Genomic DNA, 20,245 nt, shown 5'->3' on the forward strand with positions numbered 1-20,245 from the left:
GAAGAATATGAATGAGTGAAAACGGTTTTGGCAGTCTCAAAACCCTAACCACGTTCCTTCCAAGAAAGAGTCAAATGTCAAAGAAAATGACAAGCCAAACCGAAAGGAAATTTTCAGTTCAAGTTCCTATTATTCCAAAGCTCAGAACCGAACATCCAGTTTCGGTTCCAACACCAGAGCTCAGAACCGAACATCCAGTTTCGGTCACAACGTCAAGGCTAAAAACCGAAAGTCTAGCTTCGGTCCTTCTTGCTGCCAACGAAAGCCGTATTCAGTGAAGGACATCAAAGGAAAGGGAAAGCTTGATTCGAATTTTGAAATCAATAATAAGAAAAAGTCAGCTAACCCTAAGACTCAAAAGAATATTCCAAAACCATCTAACAACAAACCATCTGATACACCACAATTTAAACAAGATAAAAACAAAATCAAGGTGTATACCATCAAAAGAAAAGATGAAACCACTCTAATAAAAAGAACTTATTTGGTTGATCTTTCTATTGCTATTCCTTTTTCTGTAAAAGACTCACAAGGGCCCAAGAAACTTTGGGTTCCTAAATCTGCTTGAATTTGCAGGTTATAAGTGGCGAGCAGTTCGATGACGAATGGTACATAGACAGTGGCTGCTCACGTCACATGACAGGAAGGAGGGAAGAGCTGAGGGAGTTTCGGTCCCTTAAGGATGGTGGATGTGTGAAGTATGGAAACAATTCTTATGGCACAATCAAATTATATGGAATGATAACCAACGGAGAATTCACAATTCGAAAAGTGGCTTACATGGAAGGATTGCAGCACAACCTCATCAGTGTATCTCAATTGGTTGTGGGAACCGGTTTGAAAGTTTCATTTGATGATGAGGGATCAGAAATTATTGAAAAGCAGTCCAAAAGAGTTCTGTTGAAGTCTGAATGCAAGGGAGAGATGTATCCTTTAAATCTCAACCCAATACGAGGAAAACCAACAATATGCCTGCTGTCAAAGGTGAACTCTGATGAAAGCTGGTTATGGCATCGACGCCTATCGCACCTGAACTTCAAAGACATTAATAAGTTGGTGCTTGGTGATCATGTTCGAGGCCTTCCTCTTCTCAAGTTTGATAAGGAACACCTGTGTGTAGCGTGTGAGATGGGCAAACAAAGCAGAAAGAGCCATCCTACACGTATCAATACAAAGATTGTTGAAGCTCTTGAACTTCTGCATATTGACTTATGTGTACCTTCGGCTATCAAAAGCATCGGTGGTAGTAAGTTCATTCTTGTCATAGTAGATGATTTTTGACGCTTCACCTGGGTTTTCTTTCTTAAACAGAAATTAGACGCGACTCCCCGGTTGAAGGCGTTTATCACGCAAGTGGAACTGCAGCTGCGAAAGATGGTGAGGAATATTAGAAGCGACAATAGGCTTAAATTCAAGAATAAAGATTTTGAAGATTTTCTGGCTGAAAAGGGGATATCTCACAACTTCTCGACTCCCTATACACCACAACAGAATGGAATTGTTGAAAGACGAAACCGTTCCTTATGTGAGGCAGCCCGAACCATGCTGAGCTTCGCTTCTCTTCTGTTATACTTCTAGGCTAATGCAGTTGGAACTGCATGCTACACTCAGAACCGATCCTTACTTAACTAACGATTCTCCATCACTCCGTATGAGATTCTGAACAATCGGAAGCCCAACATTAAGTTTTTCCACGTGTTTGGTTCAAGATGCTTCATTTTCAACTCCAAAGAGAACCGAAACAAGTTCGACGTCAAAGTCGATGAGGGAATTTTTCTTGGTTATTCATTCACTTCAAAGGCATATAGGGTTTTGAATAAACACTCCAAGCGTATTGAAGAAACCTACTATGTAACCTTTGATGACAACTACATGAAGAAAGTTCAAACATGCAAAAGTACCATGGGGGAAATTTTTCCAAAATCAGGACAAGTCTCGGTTCCCATTTCCAACTTGTTTGAAGAGTACATAAGGCTATTTGATGAACCAGAAAAGGCTATACATTCAGAGGCGAAAGCAGGAGACAACAAAATCGACAATCTGAAAAGGATCATCGATGAAGCTGCAAAAGATATGGAAAATGAACCTCCTAAATCGACTGGTGGTCAACCCTCAACTGACCCTCCAAAAAGCAGCTCAATGTTCAAGGAGGAGGGTTCATCTGTACCAAAAACAACCGATTTGCCTTTCGAGGGGGAGAATCCAACTCCAACCGAGGGGGAGAATCCTGAACCTGACATGGGATACGCTTCGCCATTTGAGGAGGAAAATGAGAATACAAATGACGAAGGTGATCAATCAGAATTTGAAGAAGAGGTAAATGCAGAGTTGGATCCTGTCTATGACCCTAATTACCATCCTCTAACGAAATGGACTAAGGATCATCCCAAAACACAAATAATTGGTGAATCATCTGAGCGAGTTCTCACACGTTCTCAATTGAAAGAGAAACAAACTGCCTTATTCTCTAAATGTTGAATTCTGCATGTTTAATTCGTTTGTCTCGAAAATCGAACCGAAGACGGTTAATGCTGCACTTGATCACGCTGATTGGGTACAAGCAATGCAAGATGAACTCCATGAGTTTGAACGTAATCGAGTTTGGAGGCTGATTCCCACTCCAAAGGATGCTTCTGTGGTCGGCTTAAAATGGGTCTTCAGGAATAAGTTGGATAAAGAGGGCAACGTCATTCGCAATAAGGCTCGGCTGGTGGTGAAGGGATATTGCCAAGAAGAAGGGATAGACTATGAGGAGACCTTCGCTCCTGTAGCAAGGTTGGAATCAGTTAGTATCTTTCTGGCATATGCTGCACATAAAAACTTTGAAGTTTTCCAGATGGATGTGAAATGTGCTTTCTTAAATGGAGAACTAGAAGAAACGGTGTATGTTGAGCAACCACCTGGTTTCGTAAACGAGAAATACCCTGATCACTGCTATATGTTGGATAAATCTGTATATGGTCTGAAGCAAGCACCAAGGGCCTGGTATGAAACATTAACTCGCTTTCTTAAAATGTTGAAATTCAAGCAAGGTTCGGTTGAACCAACCTTCTTTCGAAAGAAAGAAGGTGAACATCTAATGATAGTTCAGATTTATGTCGATGACATCATCTTCGGCTCCACGAATCCTATCTTAACGGCTGAATTCAGGAAGTTGATGGAGACTAAATTTGAAATGAGTGCAATGGGTCCAATTAACTTTTTCCTTGGATTGAATATAAGACAGGGACTAGAAGGCATTTTTATCAACCAGGAGGCCTACACGAAGAACTTGCTGGCGAAGTTCGGTATGACGGGAGATTCGAAGGTGAAGGTTCCCATGACGTTTGGAACAAAGTTAACACCATCTCTGGAAAAAACTTGCTGTTGACGTAACACTCTATCGTTAAATGATAGGGTCTCTTATGTATCTAACAGCTAGTAGACCAGACATTATGTTCTCTGTTTGTTATTGTGCCAGGTTTCAAGCAAATCCAAGAGAACCTCACATAGTGGCAGTGAAAACTATTTTCCGTTATTTGAAGCGAACCTCTTCTCTCGGTCTTTGGTACCCTGCTAGATCCGGATTCTTTGTTCAAGCCTTTTCTGACGCCGATCTTGGAGGATGCGGTCTGAACCGAAAGAGCACAACTGGAGGATGCCAATTCCTTGATGGTAAACTTGTTAGTTGGCAGTCTAAGAAGCAAACTTGTGTGTCTCTTTCAACAGCCGAAGCTGAGTACATAGCTGCAACATCCTGTACCTCACAAGTGATCTGGATACAAAGCCAACTAAGAGACTACAGACTGAGTATGAAGAAAATACCTCTCTATTGTGACTCTGAGAGCGCGATAAGAATATGTCACAATCCAGTGCAACACTCAATGACAAAGCATATTGCACTAAGATACCATTTCATCAAGGACCATGTTGAAGATGGAAACGTGGAAGTTCATTTCGTTCGGTTCTCTGATCAACTAGCTGACATCTTCACTAAAGCCTTACCAGAAGCAAACTTCATTAAAATTTTACAAGGTTTGGGAATGATGGAAGCAGAGTCGGTACCGAACCCTCAAACCTCTCTCTAAAAATTAGACAAGCGAAATAGAGCGAACGCTCGGTCTATTTTGGTTCCGGAAATTATCGAGAACTGAAATGAACTGAACGCTCGGTCTATTTCGGCTCCATAATTTTCGGGAACCGAAATGAACCGAACGCTCGGTCTATTTCGGCTCCATAATTTTCGGGAACCGAAATGAACCGAACGCTCGGTCTATTTCGGCTCCGAAATTTTAGGGAACCGAAATGAACCGATCGCTCGGCTTATTTCGCTTCATTCCTTTAAGGTTTGATTTCGGCTGTATACTTTGTAAACTCTGTTTTAAATCTTTTTCTTGCTATGTTTTTTCTTTTATCTTTATTCCTAGAGTTTTTAACATTAATTTCGTTTATTCTTGTTTCTTTTTCTTATTTTTCAGAAAACTTCAAAATTCAAAAATATTATTTCTGTTTTTATTATTTTTCAGAAAATTCACAATTCCAAAAAGTTTTTTTCTTTTATTATCTTCTGTTTTTTTTGTTTTGTTTGTGTGTGTAGTTTGTTTGTATTTGTTTATTCTCTTTACTAGGTACCAAGTACATCGTTGCTACATAAATTGGAGCTAGGGCAGGTACGACCATTTTAATATGAACTAGTTAAGTGCCCCTAGAAGCATGCTGCTGCATGTAGACCGAAGCCTCTAAGACTATGAGTAAGGGCTTAATGATTCGATCTATACATATCGCTTCTTCCCAATCAGGCTGCTAAATTCACTCAAGTCATGAGCTACCTTACTCTTCTCAAATGAGTTAAGAGTTTTCTGCTTTGTCACTTTTATATAGCAGGGGTACTTTCGGTTCCTTAACCATCTCCTCTACATTCTCCATCAACTTTCGTTTCACCAAGTTAACCCTTGAGACTCTAAGATATTACCACTGAGGTTTATGGTTACACAAAATTTGTGTTTATGATCTTAGCTGTGTACACCACGTGCTAAGTGAGACCCAAAATCCAACACCAATAATGAATTGACGGTGAATATTTATATTCAAGATCTCACTTGTTACCTAACGAAATCTCATTTTATTTTTTGAGTGGTCTTTATGAAATTGTCTAACACCAAGACATTTCTTCCCACAAAGATCTAGTTTGGTTTTTGTTTTTGAGATTTTTATAACATCATTAGTCACAACAAATTCTATCCAACCTACTTGTTCAACAGACCACATCGGTCTCACAAGTACTTCATCCAACTTTCGGTCTTATGTTAAGTATCGAAGTTCGGTTGAAGATAAGCCACCCTTTAGACCCATTATTTGAAAAGAAGCCTTTCGGTGTTTCTTTACAAACACTCGATCGTATTTTTTCAGGGAACCACACAAGCACTTCAAGTCTCTCTTGACTTTGAAGGAAGAGATTCTTGCCCGGAATCATCTGCTTCATGTCTTATTAAAGACATCACTCACATCCCATACACATTTTGCTTTATTTCTTTATTTTTGGCACACTCTTATACGACAATTCTTTGTGATTTTCCAAAATTTTGGTTGATGTTCCTTATGGTCTGTTTAAAGTTTTTTTTGGAGCGAAAGTGGTTATTTTGACATATGGAGCGAAAGTGAATTTGAAAAGACAATCTGTGGATAAGATTTTGAATCGCGTCATCGGATAATCATTCATATTGGGCACGTGAATTTGAAACGGTTTCTAAACCCACGCTTGATGACGTCTATCTAGGGAAACCAAGCTGTCAAATCGCGCTTTTTCAGGCGACGTTTCAGTGATCGTATCATCATCACGGAAATTCTTTCTCTCTCCTGGCAACGGTATATAAAGGGTTTCTCGCACCTATTGTACCTTCTTACCTTCTTCAAACTCTCTCAAATACAACAGGCGACCTTCAACTGTTCATCTTCTTCCTTACATCAACAATGGTAGAATCATCATCTCTTCAAGAACATACTGCTTCATCGTCATTGCTTGTGATCAAACCTAATCAGAACCTGATCATTCAACTAAACCCCTTTTTGTATGATTCGTACATGGTCCACGTTGTCGAATGTCTCAAGTACTCCCCACCGGTTATCGCTCTTACGTAGGTGGAATCTGTTCCCATGTCTCTGCTGTCACAAGTGTACTCTACTGCGTCTTACGACAAGAACAAGGAGATGATCTATTTTCAAATCATCAATCACAAGGCATCTGTTTCGAAAGCCCGATTCTGCTCCCTGTTAGGGCTTGCTGTTGATGCTTTTGTCATCTCTCCTGATTTCATCACCACAACCCAGTTGTTTATGATGTTTTATGAGATGGGGTATACTGATGTCCTTACAACAGTGACAAAGTTTAAGAAGTCCTATTTGCTGCCACAATGGAATGGGTTACTTACTCTTATCAACAAGGGTTTGGCGGAACGGGTAGCTGGGTCAGATGGTACGAGTAAGGGTTTTATGACCATTCTCTATGGTCTCTACAATGGTATTAACATGGATTATGGCTCTATTATTTGGTCGCAACTGGTGCAAAGTCTCAACTCCTCAACGAGACATTTAGAGATTTCCTGTGGTCGTTTCTGGACCATCATCACCCGACAGGCCATTGAAAACTTACAGATTCCAGTTATGAACGATGCAATGTTCTCCTCTGTGGCTACTTTTCATAGAAAGAAGATTATCTTCTCAGATGCACCAAGTTTTCTCACAATGGTTCGATACCTGAAACAATGTACAGGTGTGTGTCGAGCGAAAGTCATGTGATGGCTGACTACCGGAAGCTTACTCCCAAGGGCCCAAGAGAACTGACTCCTGAACATCAGGCTGCCTTAGATGCTATGGAAAAGCCATCAAAGCGAGGGAAGAGGGCAGATACCAAGAAGGTGGAAACCGAAGGTCCTTCTTCTAAGCCTGTCAAGTCCAAAAAGCGAAAGGCTGAAAAGGCCGATTCTTCGGCTCCAAAGAAAGTCAAGCAAATGGCACGGAAACCAAAGAGTCCTACCCCTTCAAGCTCAGAACATGATGATGAGCAATCGGATGATGAGGAAGAAGAAGTTCAACGTGACGGTTCACCAAGAGGTAATATACCTCCTTGTTCTCCAACTCCTACTGAACAACTCAATGACAAAATTCCAACTCCTCCTCCATCTCCACCTCCTTGTTCCCTTGAACCCTAAACTCAATAGCAATGTCCTACAACACTTAGGTGCAATCCTTAGGACTTATAGCACTTAAATAAGGTGTTTTACATGTCCTAGGATGTCTTAACTTTGTTAATTATTTGTTTAAAGACTAATTGGATACATATATGTGATATTATATGTTAACTACGATCATCGTGTGTGTACAAGTCTTCACTTGACACCTAGCATCCTATACATTCCGTTCATCCAAACCACTCACTACAGGTGAGTTCATACCCCTTAATTAACCTTTTAAATGTTTTTAAATGCTTTTGTGGGGGGGGGGGGAATACAAGTTGAACTATTATAGTTATTATATCAATCACATGTGATTAATAACTACCAAACAAGTGGATTTCTTACTTTTCAAACTGTGTTATCAAACTGTTTTACTTCAAACTGTTTTACAAACTCTTTTACATATCAAATACTTTTATTAAACTCTTTTAACTTATATTATGTGTATCTATATGGATATAATTATATAAGTAGGATTGAAAGGACTTAGGACTGATAACTCACCTTACTTCCTGTTCTTTGTTTGGTTGTGGACTTAGGGTATTCGGGTTATTTGTCCGAAGGTTGTTTGAATCCTAGTTATATATCATGTATATGTGTATAGATATAAAAGGTTACTTCTTTCATTCAGTTCAATGCCTTTGAGTAGCAAAGGTGTACAAACATGTTCATATACACAAACAACATTACTAGTAAACTATAATGGGTATAGTTTAGGAAGATACTATTACTAGAACAATGAAACATACAATGAGTCAGTTCATTCATGAGTAATACATAGTGATGAGAAACAAACATAATACATAGTGATGAGAAACAAACATAATACATAGTGATGAGAAACAAACATAATACATAGTGATGAGAAACAAACATAATACACAGTGATGAGAAACAAAACATACAAGCTAGACAGAGAAAGAACACACAATACAGCTAGCACATACATATACATATACATATACATTACTTACAGTTATGTGAGCCACGTAACGGGGGCATGGCACTACCTGTCATGACCCGTTTTGTATCCAGAATCTCCTTAAATGGGGAGCATATGAGTTTGTGTATAGATCTATACTGGATTGACTATCCTAGACCTTGCTGCTCGCTAGAGTGGGACTTGCAATTCTACGGGTGCCAAACGTCATTTCTTACGACGTCTTACATCGTCGTTTTACTATAGAGTCGGTAGCAGGATACAGGCCGATCACATGGTACTTTAAATAACAAATACTTTAAAGTAATTAGTACAGCAGTAGTTACTTAATACAACACTACAGTACTATTTCATTTTCCCTTTACATTTACTTTGTGATATTCACACAATAAATAATAATGTAAAAACTATATTTTTGGGTAATAATATTCAGATTTGGGAAAATACATACTCTTACAAGAGACACACACACAGACACTAGATGCCTTGGTAGAAGGCTACTTTTAGTAGGAAACATAGGGTTTTCTAGGAGAGTTCAAACAATTACAAACTTTTACAAAACTTATACATTACAGACTTACAAACACTTTCATACAAATACAGACACTAATATACTTATGATCTCACCAGCTTTAAAGCTGATAAACTCTTTCAAAATAACTTGTATTCTCAGGTCACCAGTAGACAGGTACCGGAGCCAGGTTTTTGTGAAGATGGAGCTCGTTCAAGACTCATCTTTTATTTTGATGTATATTTTTGGTGTCTATATAACTTGACAGAACACACTTGTATGAAATTATATTATTAATGCAATGGATGATGTTGTTGCTTGTTTAATACTTTGCATTGTTGTGATACTGAACATGACGTCCTCCACCCCCGAACGTTTCTGCCGTTCCGGTTTTGGGGTGTGACAGATTGGTATCAGAGCATTGTTTATAGTGAATCGAGTGTATCAACCCATAAAAGATATACGAACTATAAACATAGCGGGATTAAAATACTCTGATAAAGAGTTTATACTTTTAAATAATAAAATATTTACCCAAGTATACATACCTGCATTCATACTAAAATCAGTGTCACTAGGACAGAACAAAAGTATTACGATTGTTGGACAACACAAGTAGACTTAGAGACATATGGTCAACCCTGGGAAGATGTAGCCTGATCAACTACATTATCCGAGGAGTGATTAGCATGTGCCTAAGTGTGGTTGTGAGGTTGCAACAAGTCTAAAAACTTACCAACACTACTACAACGAGAACAGTAGAACAGAACATAAACTTCAAATACTATAGGAGTATTTTGTGTTGCTATTAATTACCTATCTGAGAACTAAAGGTCTTTATTAAGTATGTCAATAGTTGCGGAGTGGATACGCTAAGGTTATATGTGTCTAGGATATCATAGACTTAGAATTTGTGATCTTTGCTTTACTTCCTGTTCCTTGTTTGGTTGTGGGCTTAGAGTTAGGGTCGCTTATTCGAAGGTCTATCCTGTCTTGGTTACATATGACTGGTATGCACTACGCGAATGTTGAAGTAACTGATAAAGATCATCTTATAATTATGTAATTAGTTAGTCTATTTAGTTATTTCTTTATCCCTTTTCTCGCGTAGATTTCATGGCTGGATTCCATATTCCCGGAGACCCGTACTATCCCAACCACGACAATGCAGGATGGCTGGGAGAAGAGCCAGAAGATGATCACCCAATCCCTTTGGATGATCACGAAGCTGAAGGCTTTTCTGATGGTTCTGACTCAGAGCCTGAAGTCAACAACCTACCCCCAGCTGCTCAAGACCCAAACCTGAACCCTCGTCCAACATTTCAAGGACCCACTCCTATGTGGGCCACAAACTTGAATAGATGGAGTCAGGAACAGGGTCACCCCATACCCTACAATGGAGACAAAATTTTCTACAACCTCACTGAGGGAGGTTCAGCTGACAGGGTCCTACCCATCATGGTCCGTAGGATTGCTCGGAACACTAAGCAAGGTCGAGCAGCTATTGACCGAGTAGTGGAGATTGACGCCAACTCCGGCGTTAACACCGTCCGTATTCGCCAACTTGAGCCTGCTCATGAAAGGACTCAGGTCCGCAATGCAGTTCTGCAAAGGGAACTTACTGAAACCCAAGCTGAAGTCAGGGAACTTCGAGCTCAGCAGGCAAGGTCTAAAAGACGTATGAGGGACATAGAACGTCTTCTGTCGGAGTCAAGAACTCACTCTAGTAGTTCTCGTCGCCGTTAGAGTCTCATCGACTTCTCTTTTGGATGTAACCTAGTTAGTGTAAAAACTCTAATCTAATTTCCTATCTTTGTAAATCTTAGACCCGTTAGGTCTTGATTAAGTAGTAGTGTGTCAAAATTTTCCATCTTGGTTGATGTAAGACCTACTTCTAGGTCATTTTTCCCGAACTCATTACATCTGTAATCCCAGTATTATTGACATATATCTAATCTCATGGAAATTATATCCAAATGCTTTCGCTTACAATCGATCGTGTTATTCATTTGTGCTGTTGGACTATGGAGAGTTAGTCCATGAGTCATTCTTATCTACTTCCTATTAAATTCTTATCAATACCTTCATGTTTCTAATCCTATAGTTAAAGGATGCCTCCACGTAAATCGACAAGACGCGATCCTCCCGCACCGACAGCACCTGCTCCTCAATTCCACACGACAGCTCTGCATGCTGCTGTAGCTGCGGCTGTGGCTACAGCCATGGCACAATATCATTCTTCTGGTTCCACTGGAGGAGGAACCCCTGTCCTATCTACTCATGGTGAAATCCCTGTGCGCTCCAGGGAGTGCTCCTACAAGGACTTCACAAACTGCAAACCATTGTCCTTCAAAGGGACTGGCGGAGTCATTGCCCTCTCGCAATGGTTCGAGAAGACCGAATCGGTTTTCGAGATCTGCTCCTGTCCAGAAGGGAGCAAGGTCAAGTTTGCTGCTTGCACGTTTGAGTCAAAAGCCCTAACATGGTGGAATAGCCATGTCAAGTCACTATCCCTTATAGTGGCAAATGCTATGGGCTAGGAAGCTCTGAGAGAGCTAATGGTTGAGGAGTACTGCCCGAGGGGCAAAATCCAAAAGCTAGAGGAAGAACTGTGGAGCCTAACCATGAAGGGCTCCAACATAGTCTCCTCCACCGCCAGGTTCTGTGAACTGGTGGCCCTCTGTCCCAACATGGTTCATACGGAGGAGAAGAAGATTGAAAGATACATATGGGGGCTGGTGCCTCCATTCCAGGGAAATGTTTTGGCTTCAAACCCCACTACATTTGATAGTGCCAAGCGATTGGTACAGCGGCTCATAGACCATGGGGTTCGTACCCCGGCCGCAACAACAACCCTGGCCATCTCAGAACCCGTCAGAACCGCTGATTCCAAGCGGAAGTTTTGGGATGACAAGAGAAAGACAAAGGCTGCCAAAAAGCAGCAGGTCGTGGCAGTTCATGCTGCGATAGCACTTGCCGCTGCTGCTCCGGTAAAGCAGTACGCTGGAAGTTTGCCTAAGTGCAACAAATACAACTTCCACCACGTAGGAGCCTGCCGGGAAATGCAGTGTTTGAACTGCAACAGGAAGGGGCACACTGCCCGTTTCTGCAAAGCTCCGGCGAGGCCAATCACCCAAGTCCCCGGTGATGGTGTGAGCCAAACTTGCTATGGTTGTGGCGAGGTAGGCCACTACAAAAGGAACTGCCCGAAGGCAGGGAATGTCGGTGGAGTGGCAAGAGCTCTGGCCATAGGCCACGAGGAAGCGGTTGCCGACCCCACAGTGGTCACTGGTACGTTTCTCCTCGATAACTCTTATACATGCATTCTGTTTGATAGTGGAGCGGAGAGGAGTTTCGTGAATCAAAAATTTGCTCATTTACTTAAGCAAAAATCACGAGCACTTAAAGAACCGTTCACTATAGAAATGGCTAATGGAAAAACAGAGAGCACTAACAGTATATTCATAGGGTGTACCCTAACACTAGATAGCCATTCATTTTCGATCGACCTCATGCCGGTCTCCATTAAAAGTTTCGACGTCATTATCGGCATGGATTGGTTGAGTCTTCATCGTGCCGACATCATGTGTTACGAAAAGGCTGTACGCCTTAATCTACCGTCTGGCGAAACTCTAGTAGTTTATGGCGACAAACCCGGCACGAACCTTCGTATCATCTCGAGCATTCAAGCTCAGAAATTCTTGCGAAAGGAATGTCGCGCATTCCTTGCTCATGTGGTCGATGTGAGCCAAGAAATGAAAGACATTCAGAACATTCCAGTAGTACGCGACTTTCCCGACATCTTTCCGGAAGAACTCCCAGGATTACCTCTGCAACGTCAAGTCGAGTTTCGAATCGACTTAGTTCCAGGGGCTACCCCCGTAGCCAAATTGCCCTATTGTCTAGCACCTGCAGAGATGCAAGAGCTGTCCTGTCAACTTAACGAACTGCTCAACAAGGGCTTTATAAGACCAAGCTTCTCACCCTGGGGAGCTCCAATCTTGTTCGTCAAGAAGAAAGACGGATCGTTTCGTATATGCATCGACTACAGGGAGCTCAACAAACTGACCATCAAAAATCATTATCCTTTGCCTCGTATTGACGATTTATTTGACCAACTTCAAGGGGCGAATTTCTTTTCAAAGATCGACTTAAGATTCGGATATCAACAACTACGAGTGCTAGGGGAGGATGTTCCGAAGACAGCCTTCCGAACTCGTTATGGGCACTATGAATTCGTAGTGATGCCGTTCGGATTACCAAACGCGCCCGCAGTATTCATGGACTTAATGAATAGGGTGTGTCGTCCTTACTTGGATCAGTTCGTCATCGTCTTCATCAATGACATACTTATCTACTCTCGTAGTAAGGAAAAACATAGTCAACATCTGCGACTAGTCTTAGAAACCCTTTGTTCGGAGAAGCTCTATGTGAAGTTCTCGAAATGCGAATTTTGGATCCGACGAGTCGAATTCTTAGGGCACGTGGTTAGCGAAGAGGGAATACACGTGGACCCTTCCAAAATTAAAGCCATTGAGAACTGGTCAGCACCGAAGACGCCTACATAAATTCGTCAATTTCTAGGCCTCGCTGGCTACTATCGCAGGTTCATTCAGAACTTCTCCCGCATTGCGAAACCTCTTACGACACTGACCCAGAAGGGCGTGGCCTTTGACTGGGAAGAGAAGCAGGAGAGAGTGTTCCAAATGCTCAAAAGAGCCTTATGCACCGCACCAATACTATCCCTCCCCGAAGGGATAAAAGACTTCATTGTCTATTCCGATGCGTCGAATCAAGGGCTCGGATGTGTTCTGATGCAGCGAGGTAAGGTCATCGCCTATGCCTCGAGACAACTCAAGACAAATGAGGTCAACTACACTACCCACGATCTTGAACTAGGAGCAGTTGTGTTTGCTCTGAAGATTTGGAGACACTACCTGTACGGTACAAAGATCACAATCTTTACAGACCACAAGAGCCTACAACACATATTCGACCAGAAGGAGCTCAACATGAGACAACGACGGTGGGTCGAGCTACTCAGTGATTACGAATGCGAAATTCGTTATCATCCGGGTAAAGCCAACGTAGTAGCTGACGCCCTAAGTCGGAAAGAATATTCTGGTCGTAGAGTCAAATCATTGACTATGACTATCCATTCACACTTGTCCATGCAAATTAAGGAGGCTCAGCTCGACGCTTTGAAACCTGAAAATGTGGCGGGTGAATCCCTGAGAGGGATGGATAACAACTTGGAGGTTAAGGGTGGCGGAGCTTATTTTATCATGGATCAGATCTGGACCCCGAAACGCGGTGGTTTCAGAGACTTGGTCATGAACAAGGCGCACAACACTCGTTATTCCATCCACCCGGGTTTAGATAAGATGTATCTGGATCTTAAAAAGTTATACTGGTGGCCTAACATGAAAGCATATATTGCTACCTTCGTGAGTAAATGCCTTACTTGCGCCAAGGTCAAGGTCGAATACCAGAAACCCTCCGGTCTACTACAACAGCCAGAGATACCAGAATGGAAGTGGGAGCGGATTACTATGGATTTCATAACCAAGTTGCCCAAGACAACGGGTGGACTTGATACCATATGGGTCATCGTCGACAGGTTGACCAAGTCCTCACACTTCCTGCCTATCAAGGAAACAGACAAGATGGAGAAGCTTACAAGAACTTACATTAGGGAGATTATACGACTGCACGGTGTTCCCATATCCATTATCTCAGACAGAGATAGTAGATTCACTTCGAGGTTCTGGCAGTCGTTACAAAGTTCCCTAGGAACTAGGCTAGACATGAGTACAGCCTACCATCCACAGACAGATGGGCAAAGTGAGAGGACTATCCAAACCTTGGAAGATATGCTGCGAGCCTGTGTGATCGACTTTGGGAAAGCATGGGATACTCATTTACCCCTTGTCGAATTTTCCTACAACAACAGTTATCACACGAGCATAAAGGCTGCTCCATTCGAGGCCCTTTATGGCCGAAAGTGCATATCCCCTCTGTGCTGGGCTGAGGTGGGTGATACCCAGTTAGCTAAAGGACGAGTTCCTGAAAGCACTCTCACAGGTCCGGAGATCATTCGGGAAACGACAGAGAAGATCGTTCATATTCGTGAACAATTGAAAGCCTCTAGAGACCGACAGAAAAGCTACGCTGATAAACGAAGGAAACCGTTGGAATTCCAGGTGGGTGACCGTGTTCTATTGAAGGTGTCACCCTGGAAGGGCTTGATACGCTTCGGAAAGCGTGGAAAGCTAAATCCAAGGTACATAGGGCCTTTCGAGATTCTTGCAAGAATCGGCCCTGTAGCTTACAAACTTAACTTACCACGCAAACTCAGTAACGTACATTCTACTTTCCACGTCTCGAACTTGAAAAAGTGTCTGTCCCACGAGAATCTTGTAATCCCACTCGACGAGATCGAGATCAACGAGAGCCTCAACTTTGTGGAAGAACCAGTAGAGATCATGGACCGGGAGGTCAAGCAAACGAAACAAAGTCGTATCCCGATAGTGAAGGTTCGCTGGAACGCCAAGCGAGGACCTGAATTCACTTGGGAGCGAGAGGATCAGAAGAAACTGAAATATCCTCATCTTTTTACTTAGTTATTTGTAACTACTTATTTGCTTAAATTCTAATTTCGGGACGAAATTCCTTCTAACAGGGGGATGATGTGACAACCCGAAATTTCTATTATGTACAACCATTTACTTCAATAGGAGTCAAAACTATTTCTGCTAATTTTCAAGCTTTTTGGAATAAGTTTGAGTATTTTAAGATTAGTACTTCAGGAGATAACAGGAGAGAGGATGCCGTAGGGTTTATTTTGCAACAATATTATTCCAAAACTCCAAGAGTTTGGAGTTTACAGCCTAAACAAAGGTGTTTACGGCCGTAAACCCTAAAAGAGGGTATAAATATGACACTTAGTCATTATTTATCACTTTTCACAATTTCAAGATCCAAAACTCAATTCTCTCTCAAGTATCATCGACTTTTCTTCTTGATCTTCAACATTGTAAGTGTTTCTAGCCCTAAAAAGTTGATATCTTACTTAATCTAGTGATCTAACATGATTTCATCCGTGAAATCATTCCAAAAGTGTAGATCTTCAAGTTTCACCAAGAACACCAAGAACACACACTAGTGTTCTTGGACTTTTAGCACCTTTTCAAGCTTCTACCTAGTAAGTACTTCTATCCTAGAGTATTAGAGAGCTTGTTACACTTCTAAGCATCAAGAAAACACCCAAGAAACCAAGGATCAAGGGTGTTTACGGTCCAAGATGTTCTTGGACAGTAAACCCCAAAAAGGGTGCCAAAGTGTGCCCTAGTCCCTTCTAAGCCTTGGAAACTAGCCTAGATCCATTCCTTGATGTGCTTAGTACTTGAAAACATCAAAAGACCATAAACCATTTGGGTTTACGGCCGTAAACCCAAAGGGAAATGGTCCAAGGACCGTAAACTCCTAAAAGGAGTGAAATGGTGCCCTAATCTCTTCCTAAGGCTTAAACATGAAGTAGGAATGCTTCTTGTGATCTTTAAGGCTTCAAAACACAAGATGGTCAAAGAAACATGAGTTTACGGCCGTAAACTGGGTTTACGACCGTAAACTCAATGAGTTATGGTCACAAAACCGTAAACTCAAATAAAGGGTTCCCTTGAACCCTAAACTCAATAGCAATGTCCTACAACACTTAGGTGTAATCCTTAGGACTTATAGCACTTAAATAAGGTGTTTTACATGTCCTAGGATGTCTTAACTTTGTTAATTAGTTGTTTAAAGACTAATTGGATACATATATGTGATATTATATGTTAACTAGGATCATCGTGTGTGTACAAGTCTTCACTTGACACCTAGCATCCTATACATTCCGTTCATCCAAACCACTCACTACAGGTGAGTTCATACCCCTTAATTAACCTTTTAAATGTTTTTAAATGCTTTTGTGGGGGGAGGGGGAATACAAGTTGAACTATTATAGTTATTATATCAATCACATGTGATTAATAACTACCAAACAAGTGGATTTCTTACTTTTCAAACTGTGTTATCAAACTGTTTTACTTCAAACTCTTTTACATATCAAATACTTTTATTCAACTCTTTTAATTTATATTCTGTGTATCTATATGGATATAATTATATAAGTAGGATTGCAAGGACTTAGGACTGATAGCTCACCTTACTTCCTGTTCCTTGTTTGGTTGTGGACTTAGGGTATTCGGGTTATTTGTCCGAAGGTCGTTTGAATCCTAGTTATATATCATGTATATGTGTATAGATATAAAAGGTTACTTCTTTCATTCAGTTCAATGCCTTTGAGTAGCAAAGGTGTACAAACATGTTCATATACACAAACAACATTACTAGTAAACTATAATAGGTATAGTTTAGGAAGATACTATTACTAGAACAATGAAACATACAATGAGTCAGTTCATTCATGAGTAATACATATTGATGAGAAACAAACATAATACATAGTGATGAGAAACAAACATAATACATAGTGATCAGAAACAAACATAATACATAGTGATGAGAAACAAAAATAATACATAGTGATGAGAAACAAACATAATACACAGTGATGAGAAACAAAACATACAAGCTAGACAGAGAAAGAACACACAATACAGCTAGCACATACATATACATTACTTACAGTTATGTGAGCCACTTAACGGGGGCATGACACTACCTGCCATGACCCGTTTTGTATCCAAAATCTCCTTAAATGGGGAGCGTATGAGTTTGTGTATAGATCTATACTGGATTGACTATCCTACACCTTGCTGCTCGCTACAGTGGGACTTGCAAGTCTGCAGGTGCCAAACGTCATTTCTTACGACGTCTTACATCGTCGTTTTACTATAGAGTCGGTAGCAGGATATAGGACGATCACATGGTACTTTAAATAACAAATACTTTAAAGTAATTAGTACAGCAGTAGTTACTTAATACAACACTACAGTACTATTTCATTTTCCCTTTACATTTACTTTGTGATATTCACACAATAAACAATAATGTAAAAACTATATTTTTGGTTAATAATAGTCAGATTTGGGAAAATACATACTCTTACAAGAGACACACACACAGACACTAGATGCCTTGGTAGAAGGCTACTTTTAGTAGGAAACATAGGGTTTTCTAGGAGAGTTCAAACAATTACAAACTTTTACCAAACTTATACATTACAGACTTACAAACACTTTCATACAAATATAGACACTAATATACTTATGATCTCACCAGCTTTAAAGCTGATAAACTCTTTCAAAATAACTTGTATTCTTAGGTCACCAGTAGACAGGTAATGGAGCCAGGTTTTTGAGAAGATGGAGCTCGTTCAAGACTCATCTTTTATTTTGATGTATATTTTTGGTGTCTATATAACTTGACAGAACACACTTGTATGAAATTATATTATTAATGCAATGGATGATGTTGTTGCTTGTTTACTACTTTGCATTGTTGTGATACTGAACATGACGTCCTCCACCCCCGAACGTTTCTGCCGTTCCGGTTTTGGGGTGTGACAGTCACTTCAAGGGGAGCAAGCCAAATTCGAGATTGTTCGTTCTGAGATTCAAGCTGAGAACACTTCTCTTCTTAGCTTAGTGAATTCTCGTCTTGAAAAGATCCATGCTGATTTAGCAAAGGAGAGCAAATTGATGGATGATCTTGCTCGTCAAACCTCTACCGTTGAAGTCCAGAAGGTTCAACTGGCTCAAGCCGATCGGGAAATTTCTTTGTTGAAAACTGAGCGTGTAGTTTTTCGAAGTTGTGCTGGTGACGTTCTTAATATGCTGCACAATGTTCTTCATGCTCATGATCCAATTCTTACACTGACAATCCGGAATCACCTGACCTCCAAGCTTCTTCCTGCAATTGAACTTCTACGTGAAATGAATGGTGTTACGGAGCGATTGGTTACTCCGCAACAAGGGGGAGAAGGTGCTCAGAAAACTACTCCTATTGAACCGAAGGTCATTGTCAAAACAGAACCGAAGGGTAATGTAGCTTCGGGTTCTGGTAATCAAGAAAAGACGAATGGTCTTGCTGATGATAGTGATGAAGATCAAGAAACTATTGCTGATGCCCTGAAACGGAAGAAAAGGGATCATGAGTTAGATGAAAACCTTCGGGTTGCAAAGGAAGAAGAAGAGAGGGAGCGAAAGAAGAAGGAAGAGCATGATGCCCTAATTTGCAAAAAGGCTTTGTTTCCTCCTTGGACTAGGGAAACGCTGATCAAAGAAGCGATAGAGTTTCCAAGCATATACTGGCTGGAACCTGTAGCTTCGTTTGATTGTGAGAATACGAGGGACTCACAGTGTGATATGCCTATAACACGAAAGGCATTTACTTTTCACTGTTTTGATTCAACAGTTCAAGTTCCCTCACCTCACCCTCAAGTTGATCGTGAACTTATTGATTATTATCTCAAGTTCGGTCAGCCGCAGTATATGACTTGGAGTGCACAGAAGATTACAACAGTCAAGGTGCTAAAACCTTCGCCTGCAGGGAAATTTGTTAATGTTAATTTCAAGATAACCCGAGGTTTAGACAACTCGGTTTCTGTGATTTCCCTGGCAGATCTTCCTAACTTAAATCCTCATGATTGGATCTTATTGTACAACATTTTGCTCACTAATGCGAAGGAGTATGAGCCGATCCTAGATCATATGAAGAGGATGTTGGCTTCCTATGTCCATGAAGTTGCTACAATGGATCAGGAGATTGCTAGTGTTTTGAAGAAGAAACCAACTGTGAAGCCAACTGTAAAGCCTGGAGATGTGAACAAGATGCAGCTGGGTCAAATTGATTCTACACATCTTACAGTGATGTTCACAAGAGGCGAAGCTAACCGATTTCTTTTCGCTCTTGTTGATAAGCATCTGTTCTCAACGGACTGCTGGGAGCACATAATCAATATTATCCATCGATGCAAGCACAACAATGAGTCAGACAAGAAGAACTTCATTGACATGCTTCGGTGGTATATTACTTTGCGTCATACTCTATTGGGCATTATACCGAAGGTGTTCAAGACCATCAAGAAGTCTTCTATAGCTCAACCAAACTGAGCTCTCGGCTCCATTGACGCAAAGGGGGAGATTGTTGGGTATTTTGTGTTGCGTCATGGGCTTTGTTTTTGTATATTCGGATTGGGCTTGTCCATCCGTGATTATTGATTAGGGTTAAGCTATTTATAGTGCATGTATGTATGCCTTAGATACGATCGTGATTATCATTATTATTGCTGTGTAATCCTAAACACCTCTATAGTCGAAGTTCTTAATCGAGCTCTTCTGAGGTGTTAAATCTTAATAATTCAACATCTGTTAAACCATTCCTATGTTCTTTATTACGTTATTTATTGCTTTTTTACTTAGAATCAATCGATCCTACGAGAACTTTGTTCTAACAGATTTTATAACACAAAGTTCTTGTGTTATCCTTGTATTCCCCCCTTAAAACAGTAGAAATTATGAAAATACGGGGGTATGAACTCACATGATAAGTGGTGATTCGGACAGCATTTCGTTTCCC

At 40.8% G+C, this 20,245-nt stretch overlaps 1 pseudogene; it reads left to right on the plus strand.

The window, feature by feature from the left end:
* The first annotated feature begins 1,069 nt into the window (after positions 1 to 1,069).
* Positions 1,070 to 20,245, plus strand: part of LOC145163366 (uncharacterized) — a 55,770-nt pseudogene continuing 36,594 nt past the window's right edge.

This window comes from Lactuca virosa, chromosome 3 (genome assembly GCF_052849685.1).
Source record: "Lactuca virosa cultivar CGN04683 chromosome 3, Lactuca_virosa_CGN04683_v6, whole genome shotgun sequence".
NCBI classification, from domain to species: Eukaryota; Viridiplantae; Streptophyta; class Magnoliopsida; order Asterales; family Asteraceae; genus Lactuca; species Lactuca virosa.